We start from the raw sequence: 22744 nt of genomic DNA on the forward strand, positions 1-22744 counted from the left end.
CACATTCGGTTCGGTAAAGATTGAACTAACGCTTGTCCCTTTCCTTCACCCACCACCGAGTCCAGCACCGGGTGCAACTGCACCGGGCAGCCCCGGGGTCAGCAAATACGGTCGGTATCTTCAAGCACCGAAGCGATCGTTCCTTGGTGTGTCGTCAAATTTCTAGTGCTTATGCAGGCGACAAACTCTTATCGGGGTACAGGTTTGTCGTTCGATATTGAATTACCCTTATTACTACTGCTGGCTATCGTTCTCCATTACTATCATTATCTGAAGATCATTCCCAACAGCTGCCCTCGCTGCATTCAGTCGTTCACCTCTCTCCAGCACTTGCTCTGTCCTTGGTGCTGTGGTATTGGCTGACAAAACCTTCATCCTTCGACCGGAAGACGTAAACATGTCCCACAAGTGCCATCTTCAATATTCCAGCTCGTTGGCTGTGCATTTTCCGCATTGCCCAGTTTGCCTGTCGTGCTCATCACTGCCATTATAGCGACCCATCTAGACCACCACCCGCCCCGGCCCGTTTTCATCCGGGCAACCATCCACCGACTCTGCTCTTGTTTGGCAGAGGAAAAGTCAAACAAGTCGACTAATACCAGAAACTATCCAGAAACACCGACCGCCCATTGCACTGGCTGATTTTAACCGCAACTATCTTAGGCAACACAAGATTTTGACGTTGGATCAAAATCGTCCCATCCCTATCGTTGCCTGTCCTGTCTTTACCGTCGACCATGACAAGCGAGGGGAAACGGGGATGCTTCCCAATCCAACGTCCCCCACACTTCCGTCACTTTCGCTACAATCCTCCAGCATCCGTAGGCAGTGACAGGGACGTTCCTTCTAGCACCTTCCACCGCCACCACCACGCGTACCAACGGTGGTCCTGATTATGTAGATGTATTTATATATCTCTCCTTAAAATCGCCCCTACCAACAATGCCAACAACTTCATTACGAGCTCAGCTCCGTCGTTAACTTTTCTACACCACTCACTTATCACTACCGGTGCTGCCGGGTGAAAGGGAAACACGTTACATTCGCCACTGGCACACTCGTTGTATTTCCTCTCACGCTCTCGCTGGCAAGCACAGGACGCGCTGCCCCTTTCAACTTCCGGAACGCGCTCATCCGGGTACGGGGCGAAAGCGCCAGCAAGATGTTTAGATAATAAATTATCCATATTATTACATCTATTATGTTTTGACACGTCTCGTAAAGCGAAAACGGAAGCGCCAACAACTAGCACACACAAACACACCGCAGCCTCACCTGTGTAGCCCCGGCACCGCACCGTGTACACACCGCCAGTGTGACACACTCACCGGACCAGAAGTCCATCGGAAGTCAGTCACTGCCGGGAGAGGTTTCGTAAAGTTTAATTAAATTTTCACTCCCCATGATTCCTCGGGAGCTTTCGCACAGCCCACTGGAACAGGACGGAACCGTCCGACTGCACGATTGCTCCGGGAAGACAACGTGGCACCTCTCACCACTCCCCGCACAAAGCCTAGGCACTAGTTTCTAAGCATTGGACCACACTAACATTCGGTTGGGGTTTTTTTGACGCTCTCCAGTGCCCACCTTCCGGCCACCTCTTTGCAACTATCTTGCTGTCAGAAACACCTACCGCCTGGGCGAAAGCTCCAGAGGAAGGAATTGAAATGGTTCCAAACTTTCCAACACTTATCGGCACTCCTGCCGAGTGTTCGCCGGTGTCCATGGTCGAATGGCAGGGTGAATTTTGCCAGCCGAATAGTGTGTACAATGTCAAAGACAAAGCATATTACGAGACTGTGCAGCTTCAGGAAGAAACCACCGAAAACTTGTCGATTAGGCCTGCTGTCTCCGATTATGCTATCTGATGCTGGGCAAACACTATCACCTGTGGCACCGATGGTCCCGATGCTCGATACGTATCATGAACTTTGGAATAATCTAATCCAAGCGAATGTCGTTCTGTACCTAACCTAGCATGTGCCGGACGGACACGTATGAAGATTGCTAAAAACTTGCTTTGACCATAGAAGATTTGCTCTTGATTCGATTAAGCTTGACTTAACTTCCGGTTCATTCAATTAAAGAAACAGCAATTCGAAAAGGTGTTTCTATTTTAAGTTAGCATCACAAAGTTCACAAAAGTTACCCCTTTCAATCAATAATACTAAACAATTGCACATAGTTAAAGAGCTGTTCAAGATTGATTCGATATTCAACTGAGAGCGCTACGATGTGCAGCGTCACGAAATGAAGCGATTCGTGTGGAACGGTAGTACCAGGCGGGAAATACCGAGCTGGCCTAGCAATCCATTTAATTATTACTAAACTTTCGTCCTAATCCTGCGTCTACCGATTGCGATGCACTGCGGCCGAAAGCGATTGGACGTAATTAATGAACCTTCGGTGTCGATGCAAACGCTCACCGTGTACCGGGATGGATTGTCACGGGGTTGGGTTTACATGACCGATATCGCGCACACTACTCAATTAAATGGTTAATTACTATGCTTTCAACAATTTTGCGTGGCTTCGTGCAAGACAATCGGCCCCTAATCGCCACACAAAAGGGATCGCATTCTGTGTGTGCACAAGCATGCGGATTATTTCCTTGCCGGGCGAGCCTTGCTTCGGAGCGACGGTTGAATCGGCCGGTACGTCCGGTTTTCAATTAACATTGCTCACGGAGGTAATAGACAAACTAAGACGCTGTCCACTCACCTTACTATGTGCCGTTGGTGAACAACTCTCTGAGTTTCTAAGCTCTGGTCTGGGCTGGCTTTGGAGTCGTGTATGGTGGAGCTCCAGGACGATAGCAAACTATACGTAAATATTGTGTGAAAATGTTACCAAATAATCCGTTGTACAACTTCAGTGAAAAAATTAACATTTCAATCGTTAATTGTTCATTATTTTAAGTCATTTACGAGCAACATTGTTTCACATTTATTCCTTTTATTCAATCCAATTACATATTTACCATGGAAAGGATTATCCAGTTCTACCTAATTTCACAAACAATTTCCACATAAAACATTGGATTTCAATCAATACACTCTCGATCGGCGAACAGCTCAACAAACAACACGTTTTTCATTCACTGTCTTTTAAACAAACCTCGAACACCATTCCCATTATTCGTTCCAATGTTTTCATTCTATGAAATGCATTCCATTACAAATTGTTCACTCCCATTAGCAGAAATAAGTATCTGAGCAAGTTTAATCCAACACCGCGTGCCTACTGAAATGGTGCTACTTTAATTTCTCAAAATCGATACCCTCACCCTGAAATGCCCCAAAAGCCATTCCTTTTGCATACGGTTCCAGGCTGCATTTCCGGCTGCATTATTTATATTGCTTGGTAGTGAATTCTGTGTTTAAAATTTAGCACTCCACCACACAGCACTATCGCGCAATCACCTCGCAGTGTTATTATTATTGAATCCCATCTTCAAGTACCCGCACCCGCGGGACGTTGGCTACCTTGGCTTGTTATTCCCTTCTTAAATCAACCGTAATGCTAGTTTACCTTCCGTCGGTTTACCGCATTCGATCGAACCCTGTACAAAAGGCCTGGCCCCCCTTAAACGGCTTCCGGTCGGCGATTATCTGTCATGAATTCATTATGCCAGACGTATGCATAAGTCATCAACTTTAACTGACCCCAAGGCTGGTCGCAAGCTAACGGTGGAAGGAACGGTTTTTATTCGCCCCCGAACCGACTAGCGAAGGTGTTCTGGCAGGCTATTCAGCCGTGAAATTTGTTTCCCAGTTTCCCCCGGGTTGAATAATTAACCAACCCGCCGATCCTCCGGCATTCGGAAGGCGCGCTAAGAGGCACACGATGTATATTTCCAAAAATGTGTTTCCGATTGCCCGGCAGCGATCGGCCGCCCCGCAGTCACCTGGGGTGGTGTGAAATATCTTCACCTTGGCGAAGGTGCTCTTAAACTGTCCCGATAATAGCGTTCACCGGCACGGCCAGTGTATGTTACCCGGTGCCGGAACATTTTTAAAGGCACGCCGATGGTACATAAATAATCTAGCACGGCTCCCTAAACGTGCACGGTACCGTATGCGCTTAAAACTGGCCATACATTGTACAGCGCGCCTGTCTAGTATCTAGCACGCCTTCCCAAAACCGATCCTTCTCGATCGAACCTATGGCAGAGCGGGTTTTCCCTGTGCTTGCCCATGACGGCTGTGTCGGAAGTGATTGATGCCACGATGAATAATTAACCGATACACCCAGCGAGGTGACCAGCGCATCGTGACGGCTCAAAGGGTCGGTCCGACAGGGATGAAAAAGCTGTATTTTAAAAAGCTTTTTAAAAAAGGCCTTCATTCGGCTATCACGTTTTATCGTTAGTATAGATTTATGCCAAAATTATGCTGTGTACAGTTGTGTACAACTCACTCATACACTCACACAATCACTATTGCTGTTTTGCTCGAAAAAAAAGCTTGAAAGACCCTGCAACAGATTAAACAGGTTCTGACGAATACTGATGGACTAAATAAAGCTTCCGATCAGGGGCTCAGAGTTGACACATTTTTACCCCACAATGAAGATGACAGCGAGACCCACCATCACGCCAACTCCAATGATAATGATGGCCTCACACCATTGACCTTGCGCAGCCCTGTTGGATGTTCACTACGCTTGACGTCGGTATGATTGATTTTTGGGTACCTTCATATTCTGTATTCTACCCGTGCTGGAATGGGGCGCATTTTTGTCACTGGGAAAACTGTCAACAGGTTAGTTAGCCATCACGAGAGAGAGAAAAAAAACAGAGGGAAGCAATACTAAATCGATACAGTCAATCGCGTTGAATGGATTCCTGGGTCACCCGCCCGTACGGGCAAGCTCTCTACACCTCGAAAACTACACTTAATTACACACTACTGAAATATGTAAAGCTAGCAGCAGCGGCGACAAACATCGGGTAGGTTTGCCACACAGGGACACCATAAGCGTTGAGAAGCTTAATCGTGGTACCGGGTTTTATTTTTGTTCAAACAATTTTACTTAACACACACACACTCGGCCCACCCATCGGGTTAACCGTAATTAAGGTAACAGAACGGACACGCTGAGTGGTGTGGTAATTTACTATAATTTTTGTTTGACTTCATTTAACGTCCCTAAAAAGGGTAATTTGATGTGGTAAGTGAATACACAGAACAACCCCCGCTGTTGGGCAGCTTTCGATCCAACAATAATGGACAGCTAGCGGCGTACGATAGTGACCGTTTATGATTTAATGAACCGAGGACTCGAGGCGTGACCCAAAACTGGTCACAACCCCATTAAACGTTGGGGTTAGTCTTTTCCTCGGCAACTAAGCGCCGTGTTCTTTTATATGAGTACATCTCGAGTACATCTGCGATCGAGTACCTTCAGTCGCGCGTATAGTGGTGCAAATGCAACCCCAAAGCACTCCAAAAGAGCACAAGCCCAGGTAGCCTCCAGCTAGGATATTCGTCAGCTGGCGATACTTCCGCTTCCGCTATCTCATCTGCAAACATTAGCCAATATTTCATCCAACTTTCGTCGCTTCTCCGCACACCGCTGCTACTTTTAATTCATTAGTTACATTTGCATGCATTCACATTCTTTCATTTTGCATCCAAAGCTCTACTAGGTACCGGAACTGTTCAAATTTTCTGTTCCAAAAAAAACTGGTGGTCGTTCCACCATTCATTTCAATGTGAGCGAATGTGCACCCTCGGAAAACGAACGGAAATGGAATAACTCTTGTGTTGGTTGTCTTTTTTTTTTGTGTTGCTGCTCGTCGCTTCTTTTCCAATTCTGACGACACTTTTTAGTTGTTAAACTGACGGCTAAGAGCTCAGCGGCGCTATCCACTAAGAGCTTTGCTTAAATGTGTCTGTGCTGTGTGCTTTTTCGTGTGTGTGTGTATCAAGCCAAGCCTAGTATCTCAATCGCTCCAGAAATGAAAAGTTGTCGAACTGAGCATTTTCTCCACCGGGTTGCAAGCATATCAGCTGCCCATTTGCCGTCATCAGGGCTTGAAGCTTGAAGATTTGTCCAAGCGGACCTAGATCCCATCAGTCTCGCGTCCCCCTTCTTTCCGCACCGTACCTTAATAGTGAATGATTTGAAAAACACTTATGTGCTCTTCGTTGATCCTTTTTGATTCCTGCTCTTTCCTTCCCACACTCAAGGGTTTTTTTTGTTGTGTGTGCTCCCTTCCCCTGTGATGTGGCTCGAAACATTTGTGTCTGAGAAAGTGAGAAACCCACGGCGAATCGTTCGTGCACTTGTTTGCACATGAGCACTACCAGCTTCGAGGCCCCGTCACCGGCGGTGGCACAACTGCTTCGATTCTACTTCCGGACTGGCAAATAGGAACGATAGGCCATTTAGATGAAAAACTCGTCGAGAATGAAAAATATTCCACCGCCGGGAGGCCAAGCACAAAAACTGGCAATATGTGAGCACTGCTGGCCAATCGGTTAGATGCATGCGGCTTAACGAAACCTGAAGCTCGGGGTCGGGTCGGGTGTAGGTTTAGAAGAACTTCACTAGAGTTTTACGTTTCCAGCGGTTAAGGATTAGAATGGGGAACCGGCAACAAAAAAAAAATGGAGACAGATTCGGGAAAGCTCTCACTGCCAACGACAGAATGTTTAATGTACCGTTGCTGAGTGATGTTTTGATTAATTTCCAGCATTTGATGTGTTGAGCTTATTTCCTTCGTTTTGTGCGCTGCGTGTGTGTGTGTTTTCTTCCTTTTTTTGTCGGTTATCCGTTGCATGAAAAACGATCTTTCGCGTATTTTATACTTAAAAACTGTCGATGGGAGTATCGCTTTTCGACATGCGATAAGTTATCCGCATCAGCGTATAATGATGCCGCTCGTCCATGATTTGGATGTGATAACCATTTGACGCGTACTTTTGCAGGAAACTTTACAAGAGATATGCTAAATTTTTATTTTTTACTGATAAAGATTCTTTTACATCCCCCTAGAAAAATATGTCCACGCAGGAGTGAAGGGTGACCGCACCTTCCAAGTCGTCCAAAACTTCACCTATCTGAGGTCAAAAGTCAGCACCGACAACAACATTAATGTTGAGTTACGCGCAAAGATGCCGGCTTCCAACCGGTCATATTGCAGCCTGAGGAAACTTCTCCACTCTGACTGAGTGGACTCCTAAACTGACGAAGCCCTCTTAGCCGCGTTCGAGAGGAAGATGCTCAGAACGATTTTTGACCCCGTATGTGTGTGGAAGGACAATGGAGGAACCGCTACAATGACGAGCTCTACGAGCTGTAAGATGATCTCACCATCGAATTAGACTCGCCAGGCTCCGGTGGGCTGGTCACGTCATGAGAATGACACCGGACGACCCAGCCCGTAAAGTCCGTTTAAGCCGTCGACACGGACAGAGGAGGCGTGGTAGGCCCAAATTGAGATGGAGTGATGGCGTTGATACGACCACCAGAACGGCCGGGATAACGGATTGGTTGGCAGACGACGGCGCTAAACCGTGAGCGGTATCGAGGATTGTTGCAGCAGGCCAAGACCGCAAAGCGGTTGTAGAATCAAAGAAAATAAGAGATATTTTTCGAAACAGAACTCTTCTGAGTTTCTCACTCTAAACGCACTCATTACTCTCGCAGACAGGTATGTTCATTCCTATCAAGATCACCAGTACTCTGTCAATGGGATCTTCATCAAAGTGATGACACCCCAGAACATACATCCTGCACCCGCGAATGCATCCGTTCGTAAGGATCTTCACAAGCAAAATGGTTTCAAATTAGCTGACTACCCACACTACAACCCACACGCACACACGAAAGAAGAAATGCGCAATAAAAAGCGTCGGTGCAGTTGAGCTCCCCTCGCACACATCGACCCGCTTTGTTTTACGAAACCTGCGATAGCAGGCGGATGTTGTTTCGGTAGAACATGGCGTACGAAATCATTGCAACCCCATCGTGCCGCGTTTCGATTCGTGCCCGGGGTTTTAGCGCCTGTTCTGCGGTGCTTCGCTGCTATTGAAGCCGCTGTCACGCCCGCAACAAAACGCCAGCATTCGAGAGTGCTGCAAATATTTACAACCATACAACTTTCCCGGCAACACACACACACACACATCGGGCCTCCTGCTCCGGGGTTTGGTTTTCCCCGTCAACGGAAGTGAAGCATTTTCCGGGAGTGAAACAACGATTTTCCGATTTCCGACTCCTTGGGTCGGAATACTTGTGTCGACTGTCGACAGTTTAAACAAACACGCTCGTACCGTGCCCCGCGCGTCTTTGTCGGTTCGCTTTCGAAAAATGGCAGCGTGTAACAATCACGCACAAATTAAAACGCACCTTTACCGATGCTACCCACCGCCGACACTTGGCGATGGGTGTATAAATAGAAGAACAATTTAATTTTCCACATGCAAACGGTACTACTGGCCGCGGGCTGGGTTTCATGGTATGGAAAAAGCCCCCGTAGGGTTAAACTGCACGAACTGGTTTAGTGAGATTGAGTTTGATTTTCTAAGCATCAAGTCGTGGAAACGATCACTTCAAGCAAGCGTACTTGAAATTGCTTTCAAATTTTACCCTAATTGCTCCATTTTGTCTATACAGCTAGCAAAGGAATACATTATACATTAAAGCGTGGTAGAGAGTTTACATATTTGATAGCTTTACTAACGCTGGAAACCATGCACAAAACTGATGTTTATCATTGAGTCTCAAAAGCAGCGTGCACTTACACGAAAACTTCTCCATTTCTTTGCGAATGCTTAAACTTTCTGTAGTTTGTCGCAAACTTCAAAGCTCTTCAAATCCTATTTGGAAGCTAACCACCGTAATGGGAGTGCTCATCTTCATTACCGTCCATGAGGCAGTGCACGACATATTGCCGGTAAATGTGGTCCGTCACGAGCTTCCACCACGGGTTTTGAGGAATCATGAAGTAATTTAGCAAATTGATGGAAAGTTTTCCCTTTTACAAAATAGCTTTGAATAGTTGACTCTCTTTCTTGTCCAGAGCTTTGCGTACAAGCAATGTGGATTTATATGGATCGATGGTGGCATTTCTAGGTAAACAAGGCATTCGATCTTTCATGCTCAGTGTTGTACTACTGATGATTTTTGCTAAAGATATTTTTTATCAAATAAAATATTTCTCTGACACTACCAACATGCATAGCTGACTTTTACGATAGTATGGGATCTGCATTTAAGATATTCAAGGGGGAAGATATGGAAGACAAATATGTCCCATGTTGATTCCATTTACAAATAAACCCATCTTATCTGTCTCGATTCGTATAATCAAAGAACAGGAACATTCCTTGGCCACACGCGCACATGCGCTCTTGTAAGCAATTCTTCCATTTGATCTGAAAAATAAAATTACTAAATCGAGTTTCCCTCCATTAAAGTGCGCAGCAAAACGTTGTGTAATATCTGTTTTACAATCACAGATCGATGCATCATTTGCAAAATCAGTGCCAAGCCCAGCGTACACTACGGCACAAAACATTCGCCCCTGCTACAAATAGAAGGCTACAGCTGCCAGCACCATCTTCCGACGGTACGGAGCATCTTTCACTACGCACCAACGAACCGATGCAAAGGATGAAAGATTGTTGATAATAAATGAAACAGATACAAATCATATCTTTCCAGCAGTACATCCAGCAGTACGCAAGGGCAAAACCTTTCAGCAACTGTTCCAGGAACAACTTGAGCATGTTCGTGCCCCAAATACAAACCCCCCAACCCCCGGCCTATTTGCACGCTTCGCACCGCTACCTCCACGCCGGGATATCCAGGTTTGTGATTGGCAAACCGAAACAAGTTGGAAGCAAAAGGTCGTGCTGGGCTGTGGTCAGCAAACGATAGCACATCTGATGATAGTATGATATCACAATACTGGGAAGGTTTTGCGACATGAGACAAAATTAGTAAAAATTATCATCCTTCAGGCGCATGTACCCCCACAAGAAACCGAAATAGTCCGGAGATGCTCTCGGACCGGCCGCCCCTTGCCACCGATAGGGGTTGCAAGATGGAACAATGTACAACATGCAAAATTTCCTTCAAAACCCCTTCGCCTTCACCCCGCTTTCCCCACCCAGTACGTCCCGGAACTCCCGGTACGCACCGTATGCAGACAGGTGTGGGTTTAATGTCTATGTTGAAACGTTTCACATCGGTTTTCCAAGACGAATCGGTACGATGGTAAGACATGGCTGCCGGTACTGTTGCTTCCCGGGTCCGCACGGCAATGGGTGTACGGGTGAGCTTGCGCAACGCAGGGTAACGGAAGTGGCGGGCGGGCGGGGGCAGGGGGTTGTAAAGAAAGCCTCCAACCGGACGTTGTTCCTTGTCGTCCCTGTTATCTCCAAGGAATGGGGGATCCTGTTGTTGTTTGTTGTACAGAGCACCAGGAAAGGATTTATTACCTAAGCTACACAAGAACCCTTCATTAACCGATTCCGTCCGGCTGGGTCGCCAGCGCTGGTTTGCTTGTTTGAAGCTGATTGAGCACTGGCCTGCCACCCACCCCTCAAACCTATCGTTTACCGGAGGGGCGTATCTATGGTTTTTGTTGACAATAAATTTACTTCAAATTTGTGTAATCAAACCACTCTAAATGAGCATCTTCGGCTTCAGTTCGAGCCGATATCATGTCAAACCCGGATTCCATGTTTGGCGTTTATTTAACTTTACCTTGCAACGCTGGCGCAAACGAATGGCGTTTCGGGAAACAATTCACCCTGATATGGAGCCTGAAACCTCGATTGAAGGTCCATAATCTCTTTGCCTTTTCAATTGAGTTAAGTAATGTTTCGATTACAGTTGAAGCGACATCTTCGATCGAACAACACAACCAACGAAATAGGACGGGATAAGCAATAAGGATAATTATAATTAACATTTCCGCCACGGCAGAGGACGCGTGTGTCGCTCCGTATCGACGTACGGCTCAAAACCGAACCGCTTAATCGCATTGACTAATACCCTATCGCGTGGTTAGAATACAAAGCTTGCCTGCGACTAAATCGGCCCGATATGCCCGAACGCTCGCACTGGCAGCGACAGGAAGGACGGCGCTCACCCGGCGCAACAAAAGACACGGCACGAAACACCTTGACGGAAGGCAGATAAACGACACAGTGAGTGTAGCAATGTTTTCTTTTGTTTCACTGAGCGGATTAGTTGCAGATTAATAATAAATAAAACTGCCTCGCCGTACACCTGCCAGCCACCTACGACGCCCGCTGGCACTGCTCGGTACCGCCAATCCGTCACCAGCCAGTAGCTGGATGGATGGTGATGTTTGTGGATCGGATTTTGCCCGGCAGCCGGCTGATTTGAAGCATGGTACACATACCCTGCACGACTCACACCGCACATTGCTCCGGCAGCATATGGTTCGCACCGCCAACGCGCTCTATTATACCGGCAAAGGGGATGGCTGTACAGGCTTCCGCGATAGCATACCGATGTCGTGCTGACAAGGAAATCAATCAAATTTACGCGAGTTTAATGTAGAAAGAATGTCGGCTTTCTGCAAATGGTGTAAGTCGCACTGTGGATAAGGAAATGCCACCGTGCCTCGTGCCGCATGATTTACGAGATTATTTGTCTTAACATTTTCTTTCAGTCAAATTGATTTGGTCTACGATTATTGACGCACTGTTGCATAAAAAAACTCGAAGAATGATTGTATGATATGTATATGTATGTGTATATATATATGTAAGTAAAAATTTACTTATTTATGAAAATTTTTATATATCGGTTCAGGCACTCGGTTTTTTAAGGCCTCTTCTTTATCAAACAGTTAAATCTATCAACGATTCCATTGCTTGCCATTCGCGCAATTCGTTTTGGATCGAAATTGTCGCAATGGTACACAACAGCAGCGCTCATTCTTATTATTATTTCATTTCATCCACGAGTAAACCAGCATCCAATCGGGCTTCCAGCACCGTGCTCCGGTAATCACGGCACGTTCGAACGGTTTTTTTTTTTCGTCGAAACCCTACCCGTTTTCGCCCTGTCCATTTTATTTATACTATCGCGAACGAATTCAATAAAAATTATTAACCTTTCATCGTGCCTGCTCCAATCTGTCGTCCTAGACATCGAGCCAATCTTTTGGTTGCTGGTCTGGTCAGTTTTCGACCAAAAAACAAAAAAAAATACACCGGAAAGCCAAAGGGCACAAGCAAACAGCAAATGCGCGAAATGTGAATTTTCATGCTTCGCAAACAAAACGCTGCGAACTGTCAACAAATGGCATTAGAATGATGCGCACGGCGAGGCTAATTGAATTTGACCTAGCTACCTGTGACCCGGTGCTGCAAACTGCTGTCAATTCATTGAAATTTTCCGATTACATTTTGAGCGAACCGGCCGGGAATAAACAATTGCTTCCCCGCAAATGGTTCGCCAGTAACGGACGGCAATAAAATTGTGCCGCCTCTTCGCTAGGCGTGAAAAACGTGACGTGTTCTCAGATCGATTTCTGCAGTTGCGATCTATCGACAGGTAATCGATGGATTTAAATAGAATGGACTGTTAAACTAGTATTGCACCAAATGTTTGGCTTGCAAAAGAAGCGTTTCGTTCCTTGGTTTTGTAACTATTACAACCAAATACGTATCCTCCCAGCTTCACTTAACAGTAAAGTAGTGCGGAACAGGAACCACGAACATCATCTCAACCATCAACTTTCATCACATTTACGTACAAACACATCATAAGCTCAATCAGTCACTGCTGTATCCAATTTCAGCTACCGGTGCCAGCTACAGAGGCTGCATTGGCAAGCTGCCCTTTTTTTTTTTCGTCCTTTCTCGCGCAATGTTTGCTCCACGAAATCCTTGTTTGCATTGGCGCTACAAAGCTAGACAGACGAAAGTAAATTGCTTTCTTGTTAATTTGAACGCTCGCACCGCATCATAAGTAAGCTTTCTTATATTGATCCTGACATTCAACTGGGACCATCAGCACCTTTATCATCATCACCGCCATCATCTTCATCATTCGGCTTCACGATCAAACGGGCGCGCCGCGCCCGAAAGCGCGTGATTTGAATTGTTGCTTTTGCCGGCACAAATGGATGGGATGGTGCATGTGTTGTTTTGCGTTGATGTGCGCACCTCACTGTTGATGTTATCTTTTTTACTTGGTGTTTTATTTGCGTTTTTTTTTTTGTTCTTCATTTCGAGTTCTTTTTGGTGTTGTGCCGCTTGCTGCACAACATCCTTGTTTTGCGTGGTCCGTTCTTGGGCATTCCAGCACAAAAGGTCTAAGGACACGCTCCAAACGGAGAGGGCCCGCATGCTCCAGGGTACCAGGGCACGGTTCGCGGAACGCGCACTGTTATGCTAGGCGTTACTCGCATCGTAGCACCGTATTTCGCTCGCGGGAAAGCAAGTAAGCCTTTTCCGCAGCGATAGAGCGAAAGTGATGGGTCCCGCGAACTGTGCCACGAAATGCTTTACTTTGCGCTTATCGTGTTTGTGTTGGCGCGCGCGGTAGAAACAAGCTAACCCGGCCTGCCTGCCTCGGTCGCCACGTCCCAAATGCTTCACTTTTAACAAACCGCGCCACTAGCGCCAAAGTGACGAGTGCGTCAGTAAAGCCGGTGGGGGAAGCAAACGCCCAATTGTTGCACGTTCCCGTCGGCCAGACAAAACGAAACCTAGGCACGGCCGAAGGAACGAGCATCCTCTTCTGTGGGTGATGCTTTAATTAATTTCGTAGCATAAATCTTCTTCTACAAAAGGCGTTACGTCGACGACTTGCCCGACGAGTGGCCCTGGTGTACTCCGCTCGTCCCGTCGAAGGTTTGTCTTTTCCCGTTGGCAGTTTACTTATCGTCAACATCCTACAGCCATGCTACATACATATGCAGGCAGAGGCGTGAGCAAACAGCGCCACCAATGTAAGCGGACGGGCTGATGATGTATTAGCGTTTGATAGGCATTTAGAAGCACCTTCGTGCTTTTGCTGTAGCAAGCCAGCCCTGGAGTGTCTATTGTTCTCACCCAGCGGATCCGTTTTTGAAACTGCCCTTGAAATGTTAATGTGTGCTAAAGTTCCGCTGGACGAACTTTGGGTAACGGGTTGTATAGTACAAATTATTAACAAACACAAATTAACATCTTCTACGAGAGAGTTCCTATAGCGAACACTAGATCAGCGTAGTATTAGTCAAAAACTGGAGATTTTTGGTTATTTTTCTTCTTCTGCTCCTTTCTTTGACCCTTCGACCTCGAAAGGGCTTTCTGAGTTCCTTTGACTTTGAGAATATTCACTCTCTTCTTCTTCTCTTTCTCGGGCTAACAACCTCTTAGGTCATGTCTCACTAGTCAGTCCTCGCTATGGGGGAACGGGTCCAGATGAGACTTGAACCCCAAGTCCTGCCGTTTGAAGACCGGTGCCGATGTCCCATCTACCACCGGGCCGCCACCCCCCCCCCCCCCCAGCGTCAGGATATACCTATCAATATACTCATAGTTGGTAAATCAGCTCTGCTGTCAATCTGCTGAGGGTTTGTTTACCTGACTTATTGATTATATTTTTTCATTATTCGGGAGAAATCAAGACCAACAGTGTCCCAAGACTTCATACCTTCAAATACCGAGATCCGAAATCCAAATGCCGATTGATCCTTGCTGAGTCCAATTGGAGCACGTTCCTAATATGCGTTATTTTGTCTGAGCTGCAGTTGGAAAAATTATCTATCAAACGGGGTGACCGAGAGCTAGCCAGTAAAACATCAGTTGATTGGATAGCACACATAGAACTTTGATGCTTTTACTTTGACTAGGGCACCGATCAAATCCGTCAAATGCACAATCAACATGAAGCTAAATCAGTTTCACACAACTCGCACTGTAAATATATCAATGTTATAACCATTTCATAGTAACATCATTAGACTGTGCACTAATACGACTGTCATCAACACACCCGACCACCGAAAGTATCCCCCCGACGACAAACACACCGTCAGCACGGCTAGCAACCGTCAGCACGGTTTTAGGCTGCTGACGGTCTTAGCGTACGTATCCGGTTGGATTCCGTGACCGAAACCTATCCAAGAAACAGCTGCAATGAATCACATGGCGGTGGATGAAATGTTACAGAAAGATACATCTGCAAACATGCACCACGGATGGTCCGAAAAGCAACCAGCGTAAGGACGACATTTGACACACTGCTCGTAATCGTTAGGCAAATGAGCAAACGAGCCAACCTCAAGTACACATCTCGCTCACGAAGGCAAGAGCAGCTTGAAGAAAAAAAAACATGCCGGGAAAGGAAAAATATGCACAACGACATGATGGCTGGGAATCCGTTGATGGCAAGCATAAATAAAAGGCACATATGTTTAACACTTTCAAAAATCTTACCTAATAGGATTAACAAACATTACGGTCCCCGGGCGAAAGGATTGTATGTGAAAGGTTGGGTTGCATTAGTTGGATTTTTTTTACCGGACCTGTTTTGCTGTTTGTTTGAGTTGCTTGTATCCGTATAATAAACGTGAAACCATGGGCGAGGTATGTGTAATGTAAGATGGCCCCCCCATTCAAACTGCTCGGTGGTTTGGCCAAACTGTAGGACCTGATGCACTTTGGAGGCTACATTTACGCCTATCAATGGCCTTTTGCGCTTTTCTCTCGTGTGTTAGTGTGATTATAATTGTAGTCACATGTAGTTGAGGAACAAGCGATGGAGTTAAATACATTGATCATTTGAGTAAATCGTTTAATATTGCAGATGCTTCGTTTCTGGTCCTAACAACCTCTTAAGGTTATGTCTGCTAGTTCTAGACCTACTAGACTCAATGATACCACGTAGTTGGATAATCAAGTGAGTTCTCATTATAGGGGAACGCTTCGGATGGGAATTGAACCCCGGTCCTGCCGTGTCGCATCTATGGCGCCGCTGTCGCATCTATCACCGGTAGAAGTGGGCTCTTCTTCTAAGTTCTTTCACTGGACAATCAGTCCTATAGTCTTATCAGTCTAAATTACTTTGTGAATCTCTTCAATCTTAATACAACTTCGAGATCATTTTTTTGCTTCCATTTTTCGAACCTCATCGCACTTTCTTTGCAGCAATCAACACCTACGAAAAAGAATCGTACGTTTCATAATTAAATACATCACCTCGGTGGTAGACTGCTAACCCTATAAGCAAGCCGACACGCCGAAACAAAACACACTCATCACCAAAACCAAGCATTGTCGTAAATAAAGGCATTAAGATCTTCACTTCATGGAAAATGCAAAAATGGCAAACGCTAAAGCAAGCTCTAATCCCCTTAACGATGTGAAAACAGAGCCCGAAAAAGCATCGCTACGTATTCGCTATTAACGATCTGATGTATTTATTTGCTTTTTGTCACGCTTAGCCCCTGCTTTACGTCTCTCGGTGTCTCGTAACCATCTCACCGCCGTGGAGATCAACTCCCTCCATGGCAGGGGACACAGTCAGCGAAAGGATACAATCTCAACCCATACGAACGGGAACCAAGAAGAGCGGGATGAAACGAATTGGGTGAATCGGGTCGTAAGCGAATGCCTTGGCCCTACATATAATTTCCCCTCTACAACAGTTTCTCCTGGTGGTGTTTTTATTTTCCCAACCCTTGAACAAAAACATCCCGAGATCGTTGACGACCCTCGCACCCCACCCGTAGAACCTGCCGAGAAGGGAACGGGGTCGAAAATACGTAAAGACATAATGGAGTGTAATTGCAGTATGAATGAACCGCGGACTCCGCTTGTGACGTTGTGATTGTTATATTCCCCTTGCACTTCAAGACCAATGCCCAACTCACTGACACCTTTATGATCGACCAACCGGCAGGGATTCTGCCGTACGTACGCTGTTACAAATTGAAGGCAAAAGAAAAAAGGTCGCGGTGCGTTTGTTTTTATCCCCCGGTGGTCGTATAACCCGCCGTAGCCTAACCTCAAACGGGTGGTGGCATTTGACTCGAGTGGACGCGTGAAGAGCCAATCGCTTCCGTCCGGCCGTACGATGTTTGGGCGCTCAAACGCGAAGGGTGCGCCACCATTGGGAAGGGAAGCTAATAAAAGGAGGGCATCCCGTAAAGCTGTCGCAGGCCTTTTGCTAAACGTTTTTCCCGCTATAAATCGTTTAACACACCTCCCAAGAATCTACCCGGTGAGATTGTAATAGCTTGACCAACGGCGTAAAACGCACTCACGGAAGTGCATTCGAGACGGCACGAAACAAAGAATTGGTAGACAGCAAACAAAACACAGCGACAAAAGGACAGTTTTACGTTTTTTGCTTCCTGTTTTCCCACAATCCCACACAGGCAGCATCCAACAGGCTGAACACCTTGCACCTCGTGGCGAAGCAATACGAAAAACTGCAGAACCTCGGAAAACATAGTACCTAATAATGCTAATATGCTTTCGGTTGGAAAACGAATTTTAAACAGCCCCTAACGAAAGCCGACTGCTAACGGAGCCGAGCAGGACATAAAGCGAGGTGGATAAACTAAACCCGTCTCTGTTACGAAATTCAGGTGGCGAAAGACGTGCGAAGTGTCTAAAAGCACAAAGGTGCCTCTAAGAACACTCGTATATCTTTCGGGAACATCGTTCGAATGTAGCTTTGGGAGATATTCGTTTGTTGGCAACAAGATGAGGTTGAGTACCTTGCCACCGTCCGGTGTCTTCCGTGAGCTCACAATAAGTTTGATGCTGTGTGGTTAAAATTTATAAAGCGGAACATTAAATTTTACATCTTACCAAATCACCCGACTAAGACTCAACTATTAATCTAACAAACAAATATTAAACCAAAAATAACCCAAAAATTTATATTTTCCAAAATGAAAATAACAAGCACATGTTTCGCACGTCAACATTCGGGTCTTATCTTGTGCTAAAGTTATTCATAAATAAAACTTCCAATTACCGCCAATTCGAACCAGCAACACGTGGACGTGCAACTGCATTGTGACCAGTTGCAGTCAATCATCGCGCTCACCATCCATTGACTGTCCGCCGCCACGAAAATGCTAAGAAAATGGGTTTATCTATTCATGAATGCCATAAATTTGAATAGCATTAAATGGTGTGCGACTAGTTTGCTGTTTTGACTTTTCCATGCACTAGCTAGACTATTTTTACTTTCTGCTTCACTTTATTTGCCCGGCCCGGATACACACACACACACGCTCCAGCAGCAGCGTGAACGGTCAAGCCACCACGCTAGAAGGATTAGACCATAGCACCAAACCATCTGGAACGTTTGGCCCGATTAGCAGATGATCGTATGTGAGAGTAAAAAACCAGCCGACCTTAAGAACTCTCTCAACCATCTTCAATGGCTTTTAGTGGTCCCAGGTCCTTCACACAGCCAAAGCAAACAATCCAACTGTTAATTGGGTGATCTTAAAGTACTGCCATTGTAATCTCACTGTATACGCTCCGGAAAATGATCGTAAACTGCTCACGCCACGCGTGACTTCCATTAAATCTTTCTGCCCAGCTAAAAGCTAGTGTAGTGATTAAACGTTACCCCGCAGCTAATGTAAGAAACACACACTGCTTGCCGTTAAAAACCGTGCACCTTCCGGACGCTTTGTCACCCGCAAACGTACAATCTGCTTACTCGCTCGTAAAACTTCCTGCCCACAGCATCGGAGCCGATGGCGTAGCCCGGAGAGCCCGGGAAAACCTAAAGCAAACCGAACGCTTCGTCTCCAAAGAGGGACTTCCGTGAAAGAATAAATTATTTGCTCTCTTACCGGTTTCAGACAGGATACCCGGTCGTTTCGACAGTGGTTCAATACCCTGGGTTTGCCTGTGTATCGATACCATATTCTAATGCCGGATGCCGGAACGGCGGCCCCGGCACGGAAACCGGACGTCGCCCAGATACGGTCAACGGTCGAGTCGAGACTAATCAAACCGTTTTAGAACCACCGCACGTGGTAGCTCAGTTTGGGTACGAGCTCTGAGCCACAAACAAAACTCATCTTATTAGCAATCCGATACGCATCGACATTTGCTTCCGCCCTTGATTCCGCCCGATACGGGGTCCGCCGTCCGAGCCGCTCCCGCGCGCAGCATGTCGTCGCACCATAAAGTGACGCAATTTATACGCCACTCGCAGGCCCGTGCAGCACCCGTACCCCTCAGCGGAAGGATACTTTTCGCCGGGCCCAAGCATCATTAAAACTGTAGAAGAAGCTAGCGCCATGGGGATAGTGTGGTCTATTTAAACTTTTCTCATCTATGCACTTCTCGCTCGGTCAGACAAAGGGCGACGCGAGCAAAATTTTCTCCGCAAACGGGGCACACGGAATACCCGAAGTACGCATCCCGGCACCCAAAGACACGGAGAAAATCTCCAAAATTGGTTAAACTTTGTGCCATAACTCGTGCCGGTTGCCGATGCACTGAGCTCTTTTGGCGCAACTTTTCCTCGCGCATATCGCCGAACGACCGGGCCCAAACAAAAGCGTGTTAGTGAGTAAAAGGGATAATAAAAATAAATAATCGAAACCTAAACTCGGGGTAGTCGCACTATTCCGGTAGTGGAAGATCCACCGCACCACCTCTGCTTGCTTTCCGTTCCGGCAAAGGTGGTGACAGCAGAAAGTGCAACCCGACCCAGCCAGCACAGGAAAACTGTCCGCTACCGTGAAGTGAAACAGTATACAAACCCAAATGGGAATGGCATGCGGCGTTTTATTGAGGCACAAATGATAATTTATGAAATTCGAAACTACCACGTTACGTTCCCAGCACAAACCGGCACTACCCTTTGCACCGGGGATGATGATGGGAAAAATACAAGATGGGAGCACCAACAACAAAAAAAACAGGACTCATAACGACCAGCTTCAGTTCTTTTTCCCCTTGGTCTTCAATGGTTCTTACCGGGAGGGGTTTTTTTTTCACTCACAAGTCACACAGGCAATAGTGCGTCGGGCCGGGCTAATCCGGCGTGATTTATAGTATTGAAATCCCCGCCAGCATGCATCCTGTGCCTACCGTAGCAAACCATTCCGATCGATGCTAAAAATGGCAATCTTTCATCACCTTCATCGTGCACGTGCCCGCGCTATAACTTTCCCATCTCAGTAGGCCCACGCGCATATTATCCTGTGTGCGTGTGTGTGTGTGCCTGTTTTTCTCTAAAATACAGCCGTTAGCACAATATGGAATCTAAATCAACCGGTGGAAAATCCTCTCGTCAAAGCGAGCTCAACAGCAAACTTCTCGTGTCCGTCAATCGGCCGAAGCGCACGAATAGACCGGACACACCACCGAGACGCGAGTGCAGTCCGGTGCGTCCGGCAAGAAGTCGGCCCGAGCAAAACCTGCTCGAGGAATTACGCAAATCGCTAGAAAAACCGCAGCAACCGCAGCCCATCGGAAACCACCCGCCCCAAGGGCGTGGACGGACGCATTGAAATCTACCACCATTTCACGTTCAAATGAACTGCACCGATTCCACAGAGAGAGAGAGAGCAAGTAACAGCAACAGCAACAAAAAACGCACCCAACAACATAAAGAGCATCTGTTCGTCCGAGTTCATAATCATAATGCCTGGTGAGGCGCTTTTAATCCACCCGCAATCCTCGAACCGACGTCAGCGGCAAGTCAACACTCTGCGGAATCGAGCAGCTCGGCAGAGAAAAATCAATCAGACTCACCATCATTATCAGATTGACAGTGTTCAGCCAGCGATGGGAGGCCCGCGTAACCGAAGCGTCGAGGCCAGCGACGCTCGAGGATTCATCCTTCAGCCTCTTCAGCCCGCGAACGTCACTGCAACGGTCGGAGAAAGCTTGGCGAATCCTGAACCATGTTTACATCGGGTACGCTTATTTACACTCCATTAAAAAGCCATTAATCACAGTTGACGGTCGAGTGTCAAATCCATTTACTTCCGACATGCTGTTAATGTCTGCCACACGGAAGGAGCCCGCTGCGTTTAAGCAGCAAATCCCTCGAGTGCGCCCAGAAGGATGCGTCTAGTTAGTTCAGCCGGCGGAAAGAAAGTATCTCCGACGGGGTAAGGTACGCCACCTTCTGCAAAACCTTCGTGACGGTTTCCCTTTTGCGCGTGGCTCGTTGTTCGGGTGGTAGTTCATGATTTCTTGTTTATGAATAAAATATAGTCCTACTTGTCCTGCAGTCGCCGAACCTTTGCACAGAAACCGTCCGATGCCCGGCAGACGATGCAGCAAGGCAATTGAATTAAGCGGCTTCATTGCGGCCAGGCAAGCTGATGGTAGCTTAATTATGATTGATCTTCCTTGAACCTGGCGGTGGCTTGTCGAACGGGTGATGCACATCACCGACGCTCTATTTCTACGTATCTACGCTCCTTTATATTATGGGGTCAACTGTCCTGCGCTCTTCCAACACATTTCCGGCACGACCTGTCCGTGCCTCCGTGGCCACTTTTTCTGCCGTTTGATGACTCATTGGCGGACAAAGTATGATTTGTGGCGCAAATATGGGGACCATATTCCGGTCTTATTTCGTTCTTCTTTTTTTTTGTTCTCTTTCTTGCATTTCACCCGTCACAAAGCCCGGTGACATTAGGACATTGTCGTTTTGAAAGCAAATACGTGTCCGTGGGCCGTGATGTCACTGTCGGCCGCTAAGTAGAAGGTACACAAGTACAAAAATCGTTCCGTCGCGAATCCGCTTCGGTGCAGCCCAAAACCGCTGCCACTGCCAGCTAAACCATCGGGATCGGTAATGGCATCGGTGAAATCAGAACCACGAACTCCAGCTTGCGTGGCTTAGAAGCAATGGGAACGGCGTCCGAAACCAAACAATTTCGTTTCAACCCGACGTACGCGAGGATAAGCAGATTAAGTTTGCTCTAGCCCTCTCAAAAGCGCAAATGGAAACAAATGTAGCGATGGTTCGGGATGCATTTGGTTTGGTAGAATGCTTAAAAGAAAGGCACCCAGTAAGGCAGCATTGGATAATGCCATGTTGCACTGAATACAACAGCCTTTGCTTTGAGGTTTATACAATCGAGCTGAATTTCGATTCTGAATGAAAAAAACAACTTAAACTGGGTGAGTGCCTTGATTTGATTTAAAGCATGTCCTCTTCTTCCTTTTGGGACTACGGCCTTAGGAAGTCTTCGGCTGTTCTAGGTTGCTGGGGCTTTAATACATCAAGAGCTAGGAGCGCAGGCCTCCACGATTCAAACACGAATTTATATCAAATTCAAATTCTTTAAGCAGAAAGCTTCTTAGGACTTTATAAGCCACACCAGAAACATTGATCGTTACACACTTTTCTACACATTGAATAAAGCCAATGTATACGAAGAGTTTGAAGTTAAGTAAAGCTTTAGCACCTAACCTTATGTTCGATAGCGCTATCTAACGTAAAGCTTACCTAAACGACCGTGTGGTAAAGCGATCAGCATACTTATGTTACGATTAATCATTCTGCATGATATTCACATGTCTAGCGCATGAAATTTTCATTTTTTGTTGCTGTTCCATAAACAGAAATAAAACATCAAAAAACCAGCATCAGCAATGCCGCAACCCTGGTCTACCTCATTGGGCTATTCGATTTTAACGACAGATCGTGTTTATCGCCATCAACCAAGATAAACCGGACCAATCGATCTGCTCCCGGTTTGCCGGTAGCAAAACGTGCGCAGTGATCGTAAATGAATTCCATCTAATCC

Source organism: Anopheles stephensi, chromosome 2, assembly GCF_013141755.1.
Source record: "Anopheles stephensi strain Indian chromosome 2, UCI_ANSTEP_V1.0, whole genome shotgun sequence".
Lineage (NCBI taxonomy): Eukaryota > Metazoa > Arthropoda > Insecta > Diptera > Culicidae > Anopheles > Anopheles stephensi.